The sequence below is a fragment of the Triplophysa dalaica genome, chromosome 20 (assembly GCF_015846415.1).
Source record: "Triplophysa dalaica isolate WHDGS20190420 chromosome 20, ASM1584641v1, whole genome shotgun sequence".
NCBI lineage: Eukaryota > Metazoa > Chordata > Actinopteri > Cypriniformes > Nemacheilidae > Triplophysa > Triplophysa dalaica.
This window is the reverse complement of record NC_079561.1, coordinates 12555729-12566502: the sequence shown is the minus strand read 5'-3', so window position 1 is coordinate 12566502 and position 10774 is coordinate 12555729. Positions and strand designations below refer to the sequence as shown.

At 38.9% G+C, this 10774-nt stretch overlaps 1 long non-coding RNA gene across 1 annotated transcript; it reads left to right on the top strand.

Annotated features, from left to right (window-relative positions):
• On the top strand, positions 1-10774 carry LOC130409439 (uncharacterized). The gene is made up of 4 exons (XR_008904854.1): positions 1-364; positions 556-726; positions 6213-6310; positions 6397-10774. It is a non-coding gene; the product is annotated as an uncharacterized LOC130409439 (long non-coding RNA).

Here is a 10774-nt window from a genome sequence, read left to right as displayed (position 1 = left end):
TTCTCCAAACCATTACAAATCGTAATTTCTTTAAAGTCTTTGAATGTGCAATTTAAAAAAAAAGTATTTATAAAAAATATTTCCGGTATGGAACGAGTTGTGTCAAACTACTTCTTTTTTAAACTGCCGTAAATGGTTTCGGCCGGAAGTAGACGCACTTTCGCGCATGCGCGGAACAAATCGTTTTACCGGGACGGGTAGGGACACCGCCCTTCCGTCTCGTTATTGATTGTTAATTAGTTCATGTCCAGCACCTCTCCCTGTTTGATTTCTTCCTCTTTAAATAGTCCTCATGTTTTATTGTCCTGTGTCGGTCATTGTTCCCACAGCCAAGGAGTCTTCAAAGTCTTTTACATCAAGTATTGTAAGTGTTTAGTTTAGCTAAGTGTTGTTCTTGTCTAGTATTAGTAAATCCTCGTCCTATTTATTTATTTAGGTATTTTCTTATACTCCATCGTTGGTCTTTGTTTTGCTCTTTATTTAAATAAATAGTCTTCGTTGTTCCCTTCATCTCCAATTGGGTACCACAGTCAAATTAAAATTGTCCCTTCACAGGAAAAAGTTTTGGCGCCTCTGCTCTCGAGTGAACCCCACGGAAATATGTCAAAGTTTAACCCTCCGGAGCGATTTCCCTTCAACAATCCATTAGAATGGCCCGCATGGAAGCAGCGGTTTTGTCGCATTAGAACAGCAACGAAACTTCACAAAGATGACGACTCTGTACAGGTCAGTTCTCTGGTATATGCAATGGGAAGCGAGGGTGAGAAGATATTAGCTTCTTTCAGTTTTGATAACGAAGAGGGAGAAATGTCACGTTATACAGGAGAAATTTGAATGTGTAATTCCGATGTTACAAAATGTTCTGTTACCCGTGATATTTTGTGATCGCAGTAGGCGCTGTTGTAACCGTCGACAATTCTCTACGCAAAGAGCGTAAATTCGGACGAGAATGCGCTTAGTCCTCGTGCACAGCTTTTTAATCTTGCGCAATGACGCGCTTTTCCCTCGTGCACGTTACTGAGAGCGGGAAAGTCAGAGTGCTGACGTGCGTAGCCTATGGGATCAGAATTGTTTCATTATTCTGTATAAATAAACTACGATTCGCAAATAAATATAGACAATTTCACAAACATTTTTTAAATCCACATATGCGCAAAAAGCGAACCATAAATACATGTTAGACGTTCCACAAAAATAAATGGAATTCACAAATAAATACAATGAGATTTGCAAATAAAAAATATTTACAAATGTATTTTAATTATATTTATTTGTAGATCGCCTTCTTCACATTTGTGGATCGCTTTCTGCACATTTGTGAATCGCTTTCTGTGCATTTGTGAATCGCTGCACGCATTTGTGGATCAGTGCACGCATTTGTGGATTGCTCTCTGTGCATTTGTGGATTTTGAAACATTTCTAACGTCAAATCGTGCGCCCAATCCACAAATAGGTGGACTCCGCCCACTATCTACGCAAGCCAATCGGTTAACTTCCGCTTTTGTTGTCCAATAGGCCACGTTCTAACTTCACCCAATCACGTTTCGCAATGCACTAAGATTCAGGGAGCTAACATGTCGACTAGTGGCGGTCTAAAATCTGTGTTATACTAAGAAATGATAATGGCCTCTTCTTTATACGATGTAATGATCGCTTGTGTTCATATACATTGTCCGTATTGTTACATATATGCTGTATTTAAACGTGTATGACTTGATAACAGCGTGCACGGACTGGAGTGGAAAATCCCGGTGACTAGGGAGTCGGGACTGATTTGGTCATCCAGTCAGCCTTTTTATTGTGTTTATGTACCAAAGGGCTAAATTCCGATTTTGGCATTCGATCACATGTAATCTGTTACCGCATGGTTAAACAGCTATTCGACCAAACACTCGTCGCGTGCCTCCTGTCAAGTTTCGCAGAGTTTGCAATGCGCACTGCAGCTGTCGGTGTACTACCAGTATAACGATTGCAGAATTAATGTGGGGGAAATCATCAGCATTTTGAATTTCTATGTCATTCATAATTCAAAATAAAACGTAATTTATACAGTCATTTCGGTTTATCCCATTCCTGAATGATCTCTGCTGCTATCGCTACACTGTTCTGTTTATTGTCTAACTCTTTCCCATGACAAAGGATGTCGATTCTTTTATGATCTTGTGCACACAATATATTCTTAAATTCAACCCCAAAAGTAAACGATGTAAGCCTATACAATTTGTGTTTTCGAACCTTACCATAGTAAATATTGGTATAGGCTACAACTGCAGATAATCAATTTACTGTAGTTAATAATAATGGACGTGCTCTCAGATAGCGTGTTATACGATACACGTCTCCATTTTACCTTGTGCTAAATAAATAATTATTGTTGGGTTATAATTATGTATATATTGCTGCCTTTTAAATGACAGATAGGACAGCTTTAAAATACTGTTTATTTCCATTATTTAATGGCAAATAAAAAAACAACGGGAGCATTGAGAAAGCAAGGGAGGCAACACAACTTTTTCTTCGATGAAAAAAATATGAAGCAAAATATGAAACTGCCAAATAAAACCCACTGTGCAATAAATATGTGCAATACTAAACTAATCACTCACACTTATATTTATTATCATACATACGTTACTGATTCTGGAAAAATTGTCCGTAGGGTGTGAGTGCGTGAGTGAATGAGTGAGTGTGTGTGCCCTGCGATGGGTTGGCACTCCATCCAGGGTGTATCCTGCCTTGATGCCCGATGACTCCTGAGATAGGCGCAGGCTCCCCGTGACCCGAGGTAGTTCGGATAAAAGCGGTAGAAAATGGAATGGAATGTTACTGATTTATTATATAATATAGCTATCCCATTACCTTACACAATTTGTATAGCACCTAAGAACTTGTATATATGGCACATGCATAAAATATAGCATCCGGTTCTCTTTTGACATGTATTGGATTTTTTTCATATGTGTATTGTCTATTACATATTCATTTTTTATTATTTTGTTACCTGTGTCTTGTCACTTTATGTAAGCTGTTTAGTAAATGTATTATAATACTACAGTATTTCTATGTGGGGAATTGTGGACAGACTTGTCCCACATGATAATCTTGCAATATAGTCTATTTACGCTGCTGCCACTAAAGACTACGCTTGCTATTGTTAATGTATATAACAGGTATCATATAGTTATGGCATGTCAAAGAGTTAGATAGTAAACAGAACAGTGTAGCGATAGCAGCAGAGATCATTCAGGAATGGGATAAACCTAGATGACTGTAGAAATTACGTTTTATTTTGAAATATGAATGACATTGAAATTCACAATGCTGATGATTCCCCTTACGTTAATTCTGCCATCGTTATAATGGTAGTACACCGACAGTTGCAAAAAAATCGGAATTTAGCCCTTTGGTACATAAACACAATAAAAAGGCTGACTGGATGACCAAATCAGTCCCGACTCCCTAGTCACCGGGATTTTCCACTCCAGTCCGTGCACGCTGTTATCAAGTCATACACGTTTAAATACAGCATATATGTAACAATACGGACAATGTATATGAACACAAGCGATCATTACATCGTATAAAGAAGAGGCCATTATCATTTCTTAGTATAACACAGATTTTAGACCGCCACTAGTCGACATGTTAGCTCCCTGAATCTTAGTGCATTGCGAAACGTGATTGGGTGAAGTTAGAACGTGGCCTATTGGACAACAAAAGCGGAAGTTAACCGATTGGCTTGCGTAGATAGTGGGCGGAGTCCACCTATTTGTGGATTGGGCGCACGATTTGACGTTAGAAATGTTTCAAAATCCACAAATGCACAGAGAGCAATCCACAAATGCGTGCACTGATCCACAAATGCGTGCAGCGATTCACAAATGCACAGAAAGCGATTCACAAATGTGCAGAAAGCGATCCACAAATGTGAAGAAGGCGATCTACAAATAAATATAATTAAAATACATTTGTAAATATTTTTTATTTGCAAATCTCATTGTATTTATTTGTGAATTCCATTTATTTTTGTGGAACGTCTAACATGTATTTATGGTTCGCTTTTTGCGCATATGTGGATTTAAAAAATGTTTGTGAAATTGTCTATATTTATTTGCGAATCGTAGTTTATTTATACAGAATAATGAAACAATTCTGATCCCATAGTAGCCGGACACGCCGATTGAACTTTACAAAGCAAGTTAATTTAATTCGTGTACTGATTGCGCTTGGAATTATTGTGATTGCCATGGTAATTGTTTTATCGTGTGTGTGCGCGTGCGTGCGTGCCCACTTTTACCCTAATAATAGAACAGCAATCACGAGATTTCTAAACATTTTCTTAATGAGCTTTGTGTTATACATGCGTTTATTTTAATTAATTAATAATTAATATTATAAAATATGTTTATAATGTACAGAGTAACCTTGTAGTTCTACAGCAGGTCACCATATCTCACGATGCACGGTAACTGGCTAAAAAAAAAATCTGTTACCTTCCCCTGTTTTACACAGAATAATCTTATTGTTCTCCATATTCACACTTTTGACAAAATGCCTTCTATGTCTCATCCTGAAGAGCATTTAGCTGTGATGAGATCAGTGACCGTGGTAACAGGGTCAACCTGTCTAAGAGTTCCTAAAGGACACCATTCCAACAAAAGTGGCTCCTGGTGACATTGACGTCTTGTAAAGCGAATAGATCAATATTTGCAATAAACTGAACGTCATTTTAAATAATATTAGCGGTACTGTAGGCCTCTGCCACACCTCTTAGATGCTTTTATTTATTTTGTCCTTTAGGAACTCTTAGACAGGTGGACCCCATATACATCCATTAGGTAATGCACAGAGGGCTGCGGATTTACCAAACAATCTGATTTATGGTTCTGCTCAAGCAAAAATATCACCTACGTCTCTGATGGCCTGGGGGTGAGTAAATAGAGTAAATTTTTGTTTTTGGGTGAACTATCCCTTTAACATTGGTTGCAGTGAAATGTACACTTTCATGTTTCAAGTTGTTGAAATTAGCGTTAGTTTATATTTATAAATATCAACCGCTCCGAACAAGCTATTGTAATAAATAAATGAATATTAATCGTTTAATATTACGTTGGTATTTTTATAACTAAAGTAATGTTAATAAATTCTGTGGCTCACATTTTTTAAAACATTTTAATATGGTGATGTGAGCTGAGCATAACACGAATCCGGATGTGTAAACTTAAAATATTTAAACTAGCTTGTGATCTGAGAGAACAAAGATTTAGGAACATCCTTTTTTTATATTTTCTGTATATTATAAAGTCATGACAGATGAAGTGTTAAATGAGACGATTCTAATAGTGTAACTTAACCCTGTGGTGATGCAGTTTTTTATTCTTATGAAAATACGATTAGTAGAAAATGAAAAATGCTATTTGAATAATTAATTCTAATCAAATATTCAACCACTTGTGCACATCTGTAATTTTAACCATCCTGAACGATGCACTATCCAATTAATGCTGCTGTCTTTTACCCTCACAGTCAGATGCACTATTACATGAATTCCGCTGTATTTAACCCTTCCAGTCCGTCAAACAAATGATGCTATTAACCAACTTCTACAATTCAATATAAAACGTATTCAGCTGTATTTTTACCATCCTGTTCAATGCAAGATCAAATTAATTCTGCTGTCTATCATCCTTCCAGTCAGATGCACTATTACATGAATCTGCATTTAAACATCCTGTACGTTCCAATATAAAAAATATTCTGCCGTAGATTACCCTCCCAGTCCTACGCACTATTACATTAATTATGCTGTGTTTTAATTGTCCTGTATAATAGAATATTCGAAAATTGTGCTCTCTTTTGACCATTCTTTACGATGCAATATCAAAATAATTCTGACGTATATTACCCTCCCAGTCTGATGCACCACTAACTGAAGTGTGCAGGTTTACCACACCTGACACGCAACCAACTGAGGTCTGCTGTATTTTAACCTACCCAGCATCATCTGAATCCTCAATGACATCACTCCCAGTGTGGACAGGAGTCTGTCTGCAGGATCTTCCTGCTGAAATAAACTGCATATATTCAGACAACACAGCACTGATATAACTATTGATCTTCCAACTTCCAGATTTCAGAATGAACCAACAACAAATTCAGAAAATGTTTTAAGTGTATAAGCATGTCAGTACCTAAGACCACTTGTGTTCCAGGATCTCATCCAGATCGATACGATCCCCTTGCAGACAGGCTTCAATCAAATTGCAGCATTCGGTTAAGGAAGAGCGAAGAGACGATTATAACTGGAACTGTGAGTTTATCTGAATGTCACTTAAAAGAACCGAATAAGATGATGAATGAGTTTAATCAAAGCCCTTGTTGTTTTCTATCATTCAGAACTACAGTTGGTCTGATCTCACCTTCAGTCAAGCTGTGTTTACTCCATGAGTTTTCATTGATCTGGTCCAGGTCTGAATCTGTGGGAAATCTCATGCACACCATGAGGACCACAGACCATAGGACCACATCCAGCGAGTACACTGTCGCCGGCTTTCCATAGTACTCGCCCCATTCAAAGTATTCAGGGCAGGGTTAGATCACTGTGCGAAAACAAATAAGCTAAAAACTATCAAAATCCTCATCTAAGTGTTTATGTAAACTCTTGTTCATTAGGAGTTGATAAAACATACCCATATACTCCTTGTAAGCTGATCTTTTAAGCAGATCACCGCACCCGAAGTCAATCATTTTGACCAGCAGCATGTCCGGGTTAATCAGGAGGTTTTCCAGTTTTATGTCTCTATGGAAAACCCCCCGCTGGGAGCAGATTTCAGCTTCAAAAGTCGCTTGCCCCATGATAACGTGCGCAATGTACTCTGTCACTCTGCCTCCGTTGACTTTCATGAAACTGGTCAGGTCCATGCAGGGAGATGGGCTCTCCAGGACCATGATATATCCGTCCGAATAGTCCTGCCAGTCCAGAAACTGGATGATGACAGGAACATATTCTCCCTCACAGGCAAGCATCTGAAGACCGACCTCTTGTGGAAGAGGCTCAGGATGACCCGGCTAGAAGAAAAACAAATGTTGTCATGAATAGATGAAGGTGGTTAAACAAACAAGGATTTAGTTCAGTCTCAAACAAACTGTGAAGATGTTTTCAATTGAATATTAACACAATCTACTTTGAGGATTATATGAATATTCTATCACATTTTTGGTCTTGACCTCAAGTATCACTGCCACCTGATCAACAAAACAAAAAATGGATTTGTGTAAGCGTTCATCCTGAACTGAACTCTGCTATAATACATTTAAAGTGTATAAACATGTCAGTACCTGAAATCACTTGTTTAAGGATCTAATCCAGATCAATACGATCCTCTGGATCCTTCACTCAAATCGCAGCATTCTGTTCAGAAAGAAGAGACGATAATTCCCTTAAACTGCGAGTTTATCTGAATGTCACTTTAAACTCTCATTCATCATCTTAGTCAACAATTTTATCAAAGCACTTTCTATCATTCAGAACTACAGTTGGTCTGATGATCTCGCCTTGAGTCAAGCCGTCTTTGTACAAGATCCTTTGGTCGCTCAAGTACCGGTCATTATAGTTGGAAAATTTCCCACACACCATGGCGAACAGAAGCGCCCCAAGCAAGTACACTGTCCCTGGCTGTCCGTAATACTCGCCCGTTTTGAAAACTCTGGGCAGGCGTAGTCTCTTGTGCCGGAAGAAAACTCATTTCATATCATTTAACCATATACATTGACACTAAGTGAATCTGAATGCTGTCATCATTTCAGACACATCATTTACATTTGTATAAATAAGATAACACGCCCATAAACATCTTGTAAGATGACCTTGTAAGCAGATCGCTGTACCCAAAGTCGATGAGTTTGACATATAGGGTGTCTGTTATGAGGGGGTGCTCCATTTTGATATCACCGTGGAAAACCCCTCGTCGGCAGCACTTGTAGATAGCTGTGGTCGCCTGCAACATGATGTCGATGGCCAAATCCTCATTGAGTTTTCCCCCGTTGCTCGTAGCAAAATCATGAACATCCACGCAAGGAGAGGGGCGCTCCAGGACCATGACGTAGAGGTCTGGATACACCTGCCAGTCCAAGAGCTGGACAACCTCAGGAACGATTTCTCCCTTACAGGCAATCGTGTGAAGAGCAACCTCACGTGGGAGAGACTCAGGATGACCCGGCTAGAAGAAAGACAACAGCATCTGCAAGACTGTGGAATTGTGTGCATGTAAAAAGTGATGAAGTTTTCAATTGAAGAATAATGGGTACTACTAACGATTTTGATATAATCCAGATGCTTGAACATATCGTAACGTTTCACTGCCACCTGAACAACAAAACAAGGATTTACACTTAAATCATTTCATTCAAAGCATTCATTTTAACAATATTTGTAATCTAACATACGAGCAGAAGTGTATGTTGGGATTATGGAAGTAAACTCGCCCTGAATGACCACGCTGGGCTCCTCATCTTCCTCCATCTCCTCCTCAGCCACACTGACTGATGCTGGCTGGATTTCTTTATCCCAATCCAACTCTTCCTCCCAGTCCGACTCTATAGCTACTGGATGGTATCCAACAGTCAAGTCCGACCCAAAATGCACTTGCACAAGTGGCTCATAAAGGACTGGATCCTGTACGGATTCAACCGTCGAGTCTGACCCAATATGCTGCTGCACATGGGTCTCCGAAAGGACTGGATTCTGTGTGGCATCCAACAGTCGAGTCCGACCCAAAATGCACTTGCACAAGAGGCTCAGAAAGGACTGGATCCTGTATGGATTGGCACCTGGCAGTCCAAGAGCTGGACAACCTCAGGAACGATTTCTCCCTTACAGGCAAGCATGTGAAGAGCCACCTCACATTGAAGAGGCTCAGGATGACCCGGCTAGAAGAAAGACAACAGCATCATTACACAGTTTGGAAAAACTGAAGACAGTGGAATTGTGTGCATGTAAAAAGTGATGTTTTCAATTGAACAATAATAGGTACGACTAACGATTTCGATATAATCCAGATGCTAAGACGTATTGACACGTTTCACTGTCACCTGAAATAAAAACAAACAAGGATTTCTAGTTGAATCATTTCATTCAAAGCATTAATTCTAACAATGTTTGTCATTTAACATACGAGCAGAAGCGCATGTTGGGATTATGGAAGTAAACTCTCCCTGAATGACCACGCTGGGCTCCATCTTCCTCCATCTCCTCCTCAGCCACACTGACTGATGCTGACTTGATTTCTTTATCCCAATCCAACTCTTCCTCCCAGTCCAACTCGATAGCTGATGGATACTGGATGGTATCCAACAGTCAAGTCCGACCCAAAATGCACTTGCACAAGGGGCTCATAGATGACTGGATCCTGTACGGATTCAACCGTCGAGTCTGACCCAATATGCAGCTGCACATGGGTCTCCGAAAGGACTGGATTCTGTGTGGCATTATCAGTCGAGTCCGACCCAATATGCACCTGCACATGGGTCTCCGAAAGGACTGGATTCTGTGTGGCATTATCAGCCGAGTCCGACCCAATATGCAGCTGCACATGGGTCTCCGAAAGGACTGGATTCTGTGTGGCATCATCAGTCGAGTCCGACCCAATATGCACCTGCTTCAAGGGGCTAAGAAAATAATCCTGAGTGCCGAGGATCTCCAGGTCACTGGATTTCCTGAAACTCTGTAGTGACAAACACGCACAATCAAATCAAAGAACATTCATGAAATAATCAACACTTGATGTTGCGTTCATAAATCCAGCAAGATACTGAAATTGACAAATTTCACTATTTTTTTTAAGCTGATTGCTGTCTAACTGTTGTCAAGAGAGAAGGCATTCAGACATGTGGCTATTAAAAACACTTTTCTGGGTTGTTTTGGAAGAACATCTATAATAGTTTATTAAATAAATGTACCAAAGAAGTTGAATAATTTATAATAATAAAGAATCCTTAACTAGTGTAAAGTAGGCTTTGTACAAATTGTTTTGGGGGAAAAAGAGAACTAATGTTGACCTTGTTTTCTGCAGTGAATGTTTTCAATAAAAGCAGTTGTCCTATTTTTTTCCCTTTTAAGTCTCAGAAAATGTTATTTATATTGGATACTATATATTGATTATAGGCTTCCAGTGTCAAATAATTATCGTTATCATTATCGGTCATAATGTATATAGATCATTATCATTAAAGACGTTTTGGCCATTATTTTTCTGGAGGGCGCTGGCCAAAAAAAAGGTTGAGAACTACTGCTCTGAGGGACCAGCACCACTTCCCCTTTTGAAGAATTTATCTTCAATAATCTCAAATTAAGTTTTGGGACTGTTAGTTCATCTTCAACTCTGACAGCTCTTTGACTTGAACTGGTGCTTGTACCTCAAAATCACACAAAGTGTGTTCCTTTTTGTGAAACGAAAAGGAGAGTCGCAGTTTGTTTTGTTTATTTTGTATAACATAATCGATAATAGTGAATCGCGTCTGAGGGTGTCAGTCTCTTAATGTTCTATCCCTTTGTGTGCAACACTTAATTTTTACATTTGGACTATATTATTTGGATAAAGAGTCTGCCAAATGCGTTAATATTAGCCTAATTTACTTTTAAACTGTACCTCTGTGTATTTGAGAGTAAAATACTTTTATTTCAGTCTTGCATAGAAGGTTTGTATGCTCTAAATATGTATTTGTTGATGTATATTTTGTATAAATAATAAAGCAATGTAACATAATGTGATGTTTA